Source organism: Gossypium hirsutum, chromosome A04, assembly GCF_007990345.1.
Source record: "Gossypium hirsutum isolate 1008001.06 chromosome A04, Gossypium_hirsutum_v2.1, whole genome shotgun sequence".
NCBI lineage: Eukaryota > Viridiplantae > Streptophyta > Magnoliopsida > Malvales > Malvaceae > Gossypium > Gossypium hirsutum.
The window spans coordinates 69,901,515-69,915,298 of NC_053427.1; the positions used below are offsets into that span (position 1 = coordinate 69,901,515).

Sequence of the window (13,784 nt, forward strand, 5' to 3'; positions counted from 1 at the left end):
TTATGGGACAATGTAGATCAAAGAAACAAGATTTGGCATCCCTATGTTTATAGGGAACAGATCGAAGATAGTAGATTTGACATTCCTGTGCTCTCTGCGAAGCAGATTGAAGATTCCAGCATGGCATCCCTGTGTTTATAGGGAACAAGTTGAAGATAGCAGATTTGGCATCCTTGTGTTTATAGGGAACAGATCAAAGATAGCAGATCTAACCTTTAGATGTTTATACTGAAGCAGATCCGAGATGATTTGGCATTCTTGTGTTTACAAGGAACAAATCGAGGACATAGCAGATTTGACTCTCAGACGTTCTCAAATATAGTAGATCTAACCTTCAGATGTTTATACTGAAGCAGATCCAAGATGATTTGGTATTCTTGTGTTTACAAGGAACAAATCGAGGACATAACAGATTTGACTCTCAAACGTTCTCAAATATAACAGATCTAACCTTCAAATGTTTATACTGAAGCAGATCCAAGATGATTTGGTATTCTTGTGTTTACAAGAAACAAATCGAGGAAATAGCAGATTTGACTCTCATACGTTCTCAAATATAGCAGATCTAACCTTTAGATGTTTATACTGAAGCAGATCCAAGATGGTTTGGCATCCTTGTGCTTACAAGGAACAAATCGAGGATATTGCAGATATGGCTCTCAAATGTTCTCAAACAGACTTAAGATGGTTTGGCATCCTTGTGCTTACAAGGAACAAATCGAGGACCTTGCAGACATGACTCTCAAATGTTCTCAAACAGACTCAAGATGGTTTAGGCATCCTTGTTCTTACAAGGAACAAGTCGAGGACCTTGCAGATATGATTCTCAAATGTTCTCAAACAGACTCAAGATGATTTGACATCCTTACAAATCGAAGAAGCAGACTCAGTGTCTCTGTGTTTGGCAGAAAACAGATCAAAGATATCAACATAGCATTCTTGAGGTCGTAGGGAGAAGGTAGAAGACCATTCGAGGAAAAGATCGCAAAGATTGGGCTAGGCCGGGCAAATTTGGTCCTTTATGGTCTTTGCGCAATTCCTATTACATAGCAATGAGCAAAAAGGGGCAGCTGTAGACACTCAATTTTGCCCGGCCCATTTCAGTATTTAAAATAATAAACCCCCCAAAAAAAACGAAGTCCAAGTTCAGTCCAGAATTACAAATATAATTTGGCCCGATCGGAATGGCCCATTACTTGAAAAAATTTAAGGTCCATCTACAAGCTTGACTCATATGAAAATATAATCTTCAATGATATGTAATCTTAGATATGATACAATCTTAAATATGATTGCAATCTTAGATATGATACAATCTTAGATATGATTGCAATCTTAGATATGATATACAATCTTAGAAGATATGATTTTGTAATCTTGGAGATTTAATTTATAGATATCCTTTAATCTTAACCGTTGATGTAATTAATCTGTACCGTTGGATTTGGGGAGGCTCAACTATAAATAGAGGCCTCTCCCTTCATTGTAAATCACTGGAGTTTTGGGAAGCAATAAGAATTCTTGAGAGCATTCACTCAAATTTCTCTCCCTCTTGCGTTCTTACTCTCTCTGGTTTATTCTTATTTTATTCTTCGTCTATCTTTGTTTTTCAACCTTTTTTAATTTCACCCCTTTTTTATATACTTTTAAACTTATTTTTAATTTATTATATATATTATTTATTATATTATTTATATTTTCAAAATTTGTAAATTATTATTATATATTATATTTTAACTTATATATCTTATATATTTATTTATATTATACATTATTTTAAAAACTTAAATTTTTATATTATATATTATAAATTATTTCATTTATTATTATTTTTATATACTATCATATATTATCTATTTTAAAATTCACTATTAAATACTATATTTTTATGTATTATTAAATGTTTATATTTTTGATATAATACAATATCATATTTTTTTTATTATTTTATCTTAAAATTAAAGTTTATCTATAATATATTATTATCACCCATTTCTAAATTGTATTTTAATTATATACACATATATCCAAATTACTCACTTTATTTTATTAAACTTTTTTATATTTTTTATATTATAAATTGTCCATGTATTAAATGCTATTTTCATGATTTTATAAAGTGTTGATTGCTTGATAACATATGTTACTATATCATTATTATTATTTTTATATATTATTGTATTTGTTTGTCTTGTTTTGTTTTTATACAATCATACATCATGCATCATTTTCTCGTTTATTAATATGTTTAAATATATGTTGAATTACATGTTTATATATTTTATCTATTCTTCTTTAATATATGTTGTTTTTTTATGTATATTTTACTTATTTAAAATTTGCCATATTTTATATTTCTTATATATATATTAATTAATGTATGACATTTATGTTATTGTTATTATGCTTTTATTTACCTATTTCTATAATATGTTATCTTGTATGTTATGTTTTATTATGTTAATGTGCTCCTTCATGCATCAGTTTTAAAAACGAGACTTCAAAGTTTTCAAAAATAAAAAGGCAATGCTAGGTGTTTGGAAGCTTCGAAAAAGTAGTGCCCTAACTTATTGGGTTGCAACTTTTCTCGTTGAGTTCGAATAGTCAAGTACCCTTCTAATTTTTTTTTAAGGTTTTCAAAATACGAGCAATTGTCATGGAATTTCAAAGTGTTGTGTCCTAACTTATTGGATGTGACATTTTGTCGTTTCGAGATAGGGATTTCGAAAAGGGGGGCGAACTTAGTGTCAATATTTTGATACGAGTGAATCTCAATTTTCAAAATCAAAATATTCTAAAGAGGATTGCATCTTAAAATTTTTGAATTTCCGACATTAAAGACACTTGATAATCAATTAGGTACCAATTTTTGGGCGTTACGAGGGTGCTAACCCTTCCTCGTACGTAACCGACTCCCGAACCCATTTTCTGATTTCGTACACCAAAACTAATGATTTTAAAACAAAATATTTTATAAGGTGATCCAATCACACCTAAAAAGATTGGTGGCGACTCCCGTTTTCATTTTTCTTAAAGTCGATTCCTATTTTCCTAAACTCCATTTGAAAATGGTTTCGACAGCTTGGTGACTCCACTGGGGACTAATAAGAGAGTCAAGCCGTGTAATTTATTATCTCTTTTCTTAATGTCGGAAATTAAAAATTTTAAAATTTAATCTTCTTTGCATTACATTTGTTTGTGTTATTGCATGTGTTGCTATATCCTAATACGCATTGCAATTGCATGACCGTTGTGGTCACACCCTTAAGTGGGAGTGAGAAGCTACGCCTTCGTGAGGTTTTCGCCTCCGTGCAGGATAGTGGATCACTTTCGGGATACATCCGTACCTATGGTTTCGTGAGATTTTCATCTCCGTGTAGCCATAGGGAAATGTGTCCCCCTGAACTGAACTCGATTCAAATGAGCCTATAATGGGTGAGGATCGAGGAATCTGCTGGTTCAGGTACCTCAACTTTAGAACTAAACCACATGTATAAGGACCGTAAGAGCTCAACCTAAATAGAATTATACCGTAATTATTAACCTTGCAGGTTATCTTTGAGTTTATTGTTATCATGTGATACTAACTATCTCCTTTATTTTGTTGCATATCATTTCGCATTTAAAAGGTATCGATTTTCGGTCAGTTTCTAAGTCAGTTAGTAAAGGAAAATAGTCTAGCCATGGGATATGTGTCAGAGTTGTCAGACTACATTCGTATCACACAGGATAATCAGCATGAGTTAAAGGAAATATGGGATCAATGGGGTAACGAAGCCAAGCAGTTGTTCTACAACAACCATGGGGACTTGCAGTACTTGCTTGACTTGGGAATAGACGAGAATTTGTTTCGGGCCATCACTTAGTATTGGAATCTTGTATACAGTTGCTTTACGTTTGGGAAAGCCTATATGGTACCCGTGGTGGAGGAATATTCAATTTTGTGGCGTTGTCCTATGATTCAAGTTGATAAAGTTTACTCAAGGGCTAACTGTATTCCAACTTTTGTGAGGAAGTTGATGAATGTCATAGGGGGAGGGAGTGAGCTAAAATGGAAAGAACAGGAGGGAACAAGGGCAGTCTTGGAATTCCTGCCTCTTCCGCCACTAGTGCGTCTTAATGTTGTTTCCAATCAAAGCAGAATTAGATACGAAGAAGATTGTTCGACACTCTATGGCAAGGCGTGCTGCAGGGCAAAAGGTAATGTACTCACCAATCATTTTAAGGTGAACAAGAAGAGTATTGATGGACATTTCCACTATTACAACATTTCTCTTTCACAGGAAGATGGTCGATGGTAAGAATGTTGGAAGAAAAATGATTGATAGAATGCGTGGACCTACAAAGGTGAGTTGGATGGAAAGAATTGTACCTATGATGGTAAAAGGCTTATTTATTATAAGACCATACAACAAGCATAAGTTCACTATGTTGCACTTATCAGAGATAATGGAAATGCAAGCCCTAATGATCTGTCAAAATGGACACAAAAGAATGAGATTAAAGAAGTCCATATCATTTAAAAGACCTTTAAAGTAGAGATTAACTATGCTGAGAAGATACCCATCTAAGCATTTCAAAATGCTTTGCGTGGACAGGAATCTGAAAGCTCTCAAGAAACCCTAAAGGTGTTGAATATCATTTTAAGGTAGCATGTTAAGCAGGAATGTCCACTTGTTTGCCAATCTTTCTTTCAAGATAATCAAAACAACTTCACAAAAGGGGTGTCCATAGATGTAGAGATTATCTTATGAGTGAAGCCATAGCTCAAATTCGGGATGGTAGTAGATCATTTACGGACCATGAAGGTACAAGCTGATACATTGAGCACAGTCAAATCATTGTCAAGAGTTAGCTTTGTTGAGTTAAAACTTTGGGCCATAGGACGAAGGCGTATTTGTAATCCATCCATATGTAAAGATATTCTTGTTCTAAATAAAGTTTTCTAAATGAAATTAAGTCGAGATCGATACCTTTTTGCATTCATGCATTTGTATTACATCGCATTATATGCATTTAAATTATAAAAAGACCATGATTAGTTAAAGTTATTAAAAAAAAGAGAAAGAAAAAGAGAGAGAGAGAGAGAGAAGAGGGTCACGGCTAAGTGAAAAAGAGACGTTCCCTTACATATCCCTGACTTTTGTGTCAAGAGGGATAGCTTACCCGAAGAAGGGGGTGTTTGGAAATGAAAATAATCCCATCAATGTCATACATGAGGAAGGGACTAAATAAAGAAATCTTGAGGGCAGTCGCCCTTACGAACCGGGAAGTTCTTTAAACAATTGGACTGCAGAAGAACTTCCTGTAATCTTTAGGAATTTTACGGAGTAATATTCAGAACACTCTTGTTGCTCTAAAGCCTAGGAGTAATGAGATTTCTTTTGAGAAGTGGGCTCATGTTCAGACATTTTTATTTTCAATAAAACATACTTTTATTATTTATCCGAGTAAATATTCTTTCATTCTGATTCTTTTGACCTTTGACATTCTTTATAAATTTTCATTTCATGTAAATAGTCATTTTGAATTCATTTATTCCTTGTATATTCTTTTGTGTGCCTATCATAGATCCCTAGATATCAATGACACGGGCAACGATACTATAGATTCAGAGTTCCTTTTGAGTGCGATATGTGTTTAGAGGAATCTCAGTACTTTGAAGGTGACAGAAATTGTGACTTGTTTCTGAATTTGTTGAAAATGGTTTTTACCCCATGAAGTGGTGGTAGGAAATATAGCCTTAGAGGAAAGAAAGATTGCGAAATTGGAATTAGTTGAGGAGACAAAACAAGACCTTGTTGAGACTATTATGGGAATTCAAAAATATGGTCCAAAAACGCATGCAGGAGGATTTGCAATTGCCAGGATAAACATGAGGTTTTGGGGCACTGTTGGTCCACCATGGAAAGGGATCGCATGAGTTGTACAATGAATGCCAAATTTAAAGGAGTAAAGACTTATGGGGCATGTATGTTATGGGCCCGAGCTCATCAAAAGTTTCAAGCTGATAATGACTCATCTTTGTAGATGTCAACTACTCCATTAAGAGTGGGAGATAGCTTCATATGCCAATATTACAAAGTCAAAAGTCATCTATTTCAAAAAAAAAGATTATATATAACTGCACAATGCCAAAAGTTTGCAGTCTTTTCAAAGATAATGCGTCATACCACAGTACAACAAAGGTTGCCAAAAGAAAAGAAAAAGAAGAAAAAACAAATTACAAAAGATGACCGAGAATGGTAAAAATTGGCATAAGAAACTACCGCCTACTCTTTATGCTTACGCTGGGGCAAACACCTTCAATTCTAGTTGTTTCAAAGGTTCCAACCATCATCCTTGGAATGGGTGCATTGTTTGGCTTTCCTGAGCAGTCTGATGTGCCTTCAATACCTGCGATGGTTAGCTCCAAGCGGTGGCCATTGATGTTCGGCTATGGGGCATCAGGCCGTACATAGTCTCTGAAGCTTAAAATGATAGATTCTTTCTTCAAAACCAGTTTCTGACAAAGTTGATGACGGTATCATGAAGGAAGCTCTCTTAGACTTCTATACAAGTTCAGAGAAGAGGAAACCTGATCAAATCATTACTTTCAGGGAGAGGGTTAGCGAGTCTCAATTCAATCAAGTTTTGATCAAGTTATTGAGGCTTGCAAGTTCCTTGGCGAGAAGTGGAACCCTAAAGATTGTGGTTATTATTGTATGAAAAACCATCATACCAAGTTTTTTTTCAGCAGGGATCTCCTGACAATGTGCTACATGGTACTGTCATTGACAACAAAGTATGCCATCCAAAGAACAATGAATTTTACCTTGGTACCCATGCTGGAATGATTGGAATCACGAGGCAGACCCACTATCATGTTCTCTTAGACCAGGCTGGGTTTTCGGCTGATGATCTGCAAGAGTTTGTTCATTCTCTATCCTACATGTATCAAATGAGCACTGCAGCCATATTTTTTGTGCCTCCTATTTGCTACGCTCATTTGGCAGCTTCACAGTTGGGGGCAATTTATGAAGATTAGGGATGCTTTAGAAACATCATCGAGTCATGGTGGGATGTATGCTCCAGGAGTAATCTCTGTACCTCAGCTTTCCAGGTTGAAGGATAAAGTCAGCAATTTCATTCTTGTCTGCTGAGAATCATTGAACCATCTTTTTGTAGAGTTTGACAAACAACAGCCAGGATGGCTGCTGGGGTAATCCCTTTCTCATGGGTTTATGAATCAAGATTTTTCCTCCAAGCTTTGATGGAGTCAAGAATTGAATACCTCTAGTAAACTTAACTTGAAAGTATTCATCCAAAGCAAATATACCAAGAATGGATGACACAGACTTATGACAAAGAAGGTTCGTCCAAAAGAATCTCATAATGGAAACCTTGCAAAAGGATACCGAATTGGGAAGGGCCATATGTTACGAAAAGGGCTTTCTCTAGAGGTGCATTGATTTTGACAAGAAATGGATAGGAAGAATTTATCTGATCCAGTGAATTCGGACTCAGTCAAAGAGTACTTTGTCTGAAGGGGAAGGGAAGCCAAGGTGAAAACCCGCAAAGGGCACTTTGGGACTTCTATTTCAAAAAAAAGAGAAAAAAGGAAAAGAAAAAGAGAAAAAAATAAAGAGAAAAAAGAAAAAAATGGAGAGGCCAAAGTGAAAACCCGCAAAGGGTGCCTTGAGACCAAAGGGGTTTTGAGTTGAAAACCCGAAAGGGTAGCTCAAATTTGGAAAGTCATGCAGTGACCTTGCTATACCGGATTCGACGAGAAGTGAAGTATGTTACATATCGAGGCATCAATGAATTACTTTGGATCTTTTAAACACATGTTGAACTTAAGAAAGTCTTCATGGAGCTGGTGTATAGACGCTCAAGCGGCGATATCTGGGGCATCTGATTTTTTGTCCTGTTTACTATCTTTGGATTCTCTTTCTTCTCAAAGATAGATTCCTAGATTAACCTCCTTTGTCTTTTTGATAAATCATTATCCTCAAGATCAATTTATTCGTCCCATTATTCATAAAGTTTGTTGCATAGAAATAATGATTGATGAACTAAATATCTTTACAAACGAAGTTTTGCATATTACTCTGGAAATTTCTAGATAATACAAGAAACTGAAACAAGACAATTGTTTAAAGAATTTCCATATTTGAGGGTCGGATGTACTCGGGGAAATTTCTTCTTCAGTCCAAAAGGTGGTTGGACATTTTAAATTGATCTTAAGAAAGAATCATTTCATAAACATCTCCAGCGGGTCACAACATTTGGAGAATGGCACAATAGGACTAAGTTGATTCAAAGCATACAAGCAGAGTATGATTGATACATCAAGAAGTATAAAGTTAAAACTTCGATGAGGGAATGAGTGATGACGCCCGAAATAAGGGTCATATTCATAACATTTTGCATTATAACATGTCTAATTAGGAGAATTTGACTCACTTCGATCATAGGCATGAACTCATACGCATTCTACAGGTTATGTCTTTTATGGGACAATGTAGATCAAATAAACAAGATTTGGCATCCCTATGTTTATAGGGAACAGATCGAAGATAGTAGATCTGACATTCCTGTGCTCTTTGCGAAGCAGATTGAAGATTTCAGCATGGCATCCCTGTGTTTATAGGGAACAAGTTGAAGATAGCAGATTTGGCATCCTTGTGTTTATAGGGAACAGATCAAAGATAGCAGATCTAACCTTTAGATGTTTATATTGAAGCAGATCCGAGATGATTTGGCATTCTTGTGTTTACAAGGAACAAATCGAGGACATAGCAGATTTGACTCTCAGACGTTCTCAAATATAGCAGATCTAACCTTCAGATGTTTATACTGAAGCAGATCCAAGATGATTTGGTATTCTTGTGTTTACAAGGAACAAATCGAGGACATAACAGATTTGACTCTCAGACGTTCTCAAATATAACAGATCTAACCTTCAGATGTTTATACTGAAGCAGATCCAAGATGATTTGGTATTCTTGTGTTTACAAGAAACAAATCGAGGAAATAGCAGATTTGACTCTCATACGTTCTCAAATATAGCAGATCTAACCTTTAGATGTTTATACTGAAGCAGATCCAAGATGGTTTGGCATCCTTGTGCTTACAAGGAACAAATCGAGGACATTGCAGATATGACTCTCAAATGTTCTCAAACAGACTCAAGATGGTTTGGCATCCTTGTGCTTACAAGGAACAAATCGAGGACCTTGCAGACATGACTCTAAAATGTTCTCAAACAGACTCAAGATGGTTTAGGCATCCTTGTTCTTACAAGGAACAAGTCGAGGACCTTGCAGATATGATTCTCAAATGTTCTCAAACAGACTCAAGATGATTTGACATCCTTACAAATCCAAGATGGTTTGGCATCCTTGTGCTTACAAGGAACAAATCGAGGACATTGCAGATATGACTCTCAAATGTTCTCAAACAGACTCAAGATGGTTTGGCATCCTTGTGCTTACAAGGAACAAATCAAGGACATTGCAGATATGACTCTCAAATGTTCTCAAACAGACTCAAGATGGTTTGGCATCCTTGTGCTTACAAGGAACAAATCGAGGACCTTGCATACATGACTCTCAAATGTTCTCAAACAGACTCAAGATGGTTTAGACATCCTTGTGCTTACAAGGAACAAGTCGAGGACCTTGCAGATATGATTCTCAAATGTTCTCAAACAGACTCAAGATGATTTGACATCCTCACAAATCGAAGAAGCAGACTCAGTGTCTCTGTGTTCGGTAGAAAAGAGATCAAAGATATCAACATAGCATTCTTGAGGTCGTAGGGAGAAGGTAGAAGACCATTCGAGGAAAAGATCGCAAAGATTGGGCTAGGCCGGGCAAATTTGGTCCTTTATGGTCTTTGCTCAATTCCTATTACATAGCAATGAGCAAAGAGGGGCAGCTGTAGACACTCAATTTTGCCCGGCCCATTTCAGTATTTAAAATAATAAACCCCAAAAAAAACGAAGTCCAAGTTCAGTCCAGAATTACAAATATAATTTGGCCCGATCGGAATGGCCCATTACTTGAAAAAATTTAAGGTCCATCTACAAGCTTGACTCATATGGAAATATAATCTTCAATGATATGTAATCTTAGATATGATACAATCTTAAATATGATTGCAATCTTAGATATGATACAATCTTAGATATGATTGCAATCTTAGATATAATACAATCTTAGATATGATTGCAATCTTAGATATGATATACAATCTTAGAAGATATGATTTTGTAATCTTGGTGATTTAATTTGTAGATATCCTTTAATCTTAACCGTTGATGTAATTAATCTGTACCGTTGAATTTGGGGAGGCTCAACTATAAATAGAGGCCTCTTCCTTCATTGTAAATCACTGGAGTTTTGGGAAGCAATAAGAATTCTTGAGAGCATTCACTCAAATTTCTCTCCCTCTTACGTTCTTACTCTCTCTGGTTTGTTCTTATTTTATTCTTCGTCTATCTTAGTTTTTCAACCTTTTTTAATTTCACCCCTTTTTTATATACTTTTAAACTTATTTTTAATTTATTATATATATTATTTATTATATTATTTATATTTTCAAAATTTGTAAATTATTATTATATATTATATTTTAACTTATATATCTTATATATTTATTTATTTATATTATACATTATTTTAAAAACTTACATTTTTATATTATATATTATAAATTATTTTATTTATTATTATTTTTATATACTATCATATATTATCTATTTTAAAATTCACTATTAAATATTATATTTTTATGTATTATTAAATGTTTATATTATTTGATATAATACAATATCATATTTTTTTATTATTTTATCTTAAAATTAAAGTTTATATATAATATTTTATTATCACCCATTTCTAAATTGTATCTTAATTATATACACATATATCCAAATTACTCACTTTATTTTATTAAACCTTTTTATATTTTTTATATTATAAATTGTCCATGTATTAAATGCTATTTTCATGATTTTATAAAGTGTTGATTGCTTGATAACATATGTTACTATATTATTATTATTATTTTTATATATTATTGTATTTGTTTGTCTTGTTTTGTTTTTATACAATCATACATCATGCATCATTTTCTCGTTTATTAATATGTTTAAATATATGTTGAATTACATGTTTATATATTTTATCTATTCTTCTTTAATATATGTTGTTTTTTTATGTATATTTTACTTATTTAAAATTTGCCATATTTTATATTTCTTATATATATATATTAATTAATGTATGACATTTATGTTATTGTTATTATGCTTTTATTTACCTATTTCTATAATATGTTATCTTGTATGTTATGTTTTATTATGTTAATGTGCTCCTTCATGCATCAGTTTTAAAAACGAGACTTCAAAGTTTTCAAAAATAAAAAGGCAATGCTAGGTGTTTGGAAGCTTCGAAAAAGTAGTACCCTAACTTATTGGGTTGCAACTTTTCTCGTTGAGTTCGAATAGTCAAGTACCCTTCTAATTTTTTTTTTAAGGTTTTCAAAATACGAGCAATTGTCTTGAAATTTCAAAGCGTTGTATCCTAACTTATTGGATGTGACATTTTGTCGTTTCGAGATAGGGATTTCAAAAAGGGGGCTAACTTAGTGTCAATATTTTGATACGAGTGAATCTCAATTTTCAAAATCAAAATATTCTAAAGAGGATTGCATCTTAAAATTTTTGAATTTCCGACATTGAAGACACTTGATAATCAATTAGGTACCAATTTTTGGGCGTTACGAGGGTGCTAACCCTTCCTCGTACGTAACCGGCTCCCGAACCCATTTTCTGATTTCGTACACCAAAACTAATGATTTTAAAACAAAACATTTTATAAGGTGATCCAATCACACCTAAAAAGATTGGTGGCGACTCCCGTTTTCATTTTTCTTAAAGTCGATTCTCATTTTCCAAAACTCGATTTGAAAATGGCTTCGACAACGGTGGTTCAAGAACATCATCGTTCAAAATAGTTTCTATTTTAAACAATTATGTTGAGAAAAACTCGTATTCAAAACAACTTCTATAAAAACAATAACTATATATATTAAGAACAACTCGTGTATAGAATTGATCTAAACGGCCATTATTCAAGAACAATCATTCTTTAAGAACCACTTGTATTCCAAGATATGTTTCATAGAAGATGTTTCACAAAGTACGGCTTTACGGAAGTGGAAATAAAAATAACGATAATAAACACAATTGAAACAATTTTGTCACTTGGTGACATGGAAGAGTGGTGGCCTCAGCAAGTGACGTAAACGATGCTCCATTGAAATACGTAGGTGTTTGCTGTTTTTCTCTTTTAACTTGTTCGTTTTCCAACCATCATCATCATCTTATACCAAATATAATCTTCCATTCCATTCATTTCAACGCAATGCTTGAAAATTATGTGGAAATAAAATGAGATATTTGTGGCAACCACATATGAAAGGTGAAGTTTACTACATCTAACTTTAGAGGACCAAACAATTGTCCATTTTCTGTCGAAATATGCTTGGCATGGCATGCTCGTTCATGAACCGTACGCCCCTATCACTGTCCGGTGTGAAGTTTTCATTGCGGACGCAACTCTCGAAATGTTTGAAATAGTAACTTCCAACTCTTTTTTTTTATGTATTTTAAAATTTAAATTTTGTTTTTCTAAAATAATATATAATAAGTATAATTTCACATCATATTCACAAAAAATTCATATTATTTTAGTTAATAGATTTTAATAACTACATCTCAAAACAAAATAAAAATTTTAAAATTCGAAAAATATAATACTTAAAATGATAAAAAATATAAACTAAATCTATAATTTATGTATATTACGATAATAATAATAAAATTTGACATAATAAATTTAAATGTTACATCTTTGAATTAAAACTAAAATTTCAAAAAAAAAACTATAATTAATCATAGCTTATATGTATTAAAATGGCTGATAGCAATATTTTTTTTCCTTTAAACATCTTTTGGACAAATGCAGTGCCCCTTCACCGTGCCTCTCTTTATGCCCCATCAGTAAAACTTTCACACGAGGTTAAACTCATTTTATATTAATATTTTGGCTTAAATGTGTAAAAAAAATTTAAGTAATTAACCTTTTAAAATGCAACACAAAATTCCTCAAACTTTTCCAGAGAAGTAATTAAGCTCCTGCATTTTTTTATATTCAATTAGGTGCTTGAACTGTTAAAATCATCAAAAAGATCCTTAAAATTTTTCAAAAAAAAAAACAATTGAACTCCTGCTCTCTTTTTTTTCACTAAATTATCAAAATGCATAAAAAAGTCCATTTGAACGCAAACTTTAACAGTTGACCATTAAAGTTAACTGTTCTTAATTTTTTTCAATTAAAGTCACTCCATGTAATAACCACTGCATCACATTTAATAAAAAAATTATTTAAAAAATAAAAATCAATACAAGTTATAAAAATTATTAAACTTTAATAAAAATATAAAAAATATTTAAAATTTACTAAAAAGTAGTAAAAATATAAATAATTGTAAATTTTTATAAAAATCATAAAAAAATTATAAAACTCATCAAAAAGGCCCTTTAACAATTGACTGTTAAAGTTAACGATCCCCAATCTTTTTTTAATTAAAGTCATCACGTGTCGCAACACAACGCGACATATGACGAAAAATGATAAAAAAATAAAAATCAATAAAAGTTATATAAAAATTATAAGATGTTCCTTTTGGTATGACAATTTTTATAATTCTTTTACAAATTTTATATTTCTTTA

The 13,784-nt window shown here is 32.7% G+C and overlaps 1 pseudogene; it reads left to right on the plus strand.

The window, feature by feature from the left end:
* The first annotated feature begins 6,228 nt into the window (after nt 1–6,228).
* Nucleotides 6,229–7,227, plus strand: LOC121228079 (protein argonaute 4-like; annotated as a pseudogene).
* The last annotated feature ends 6,557 nt before the right edge of the window (nt 7,228–13,784 follow it).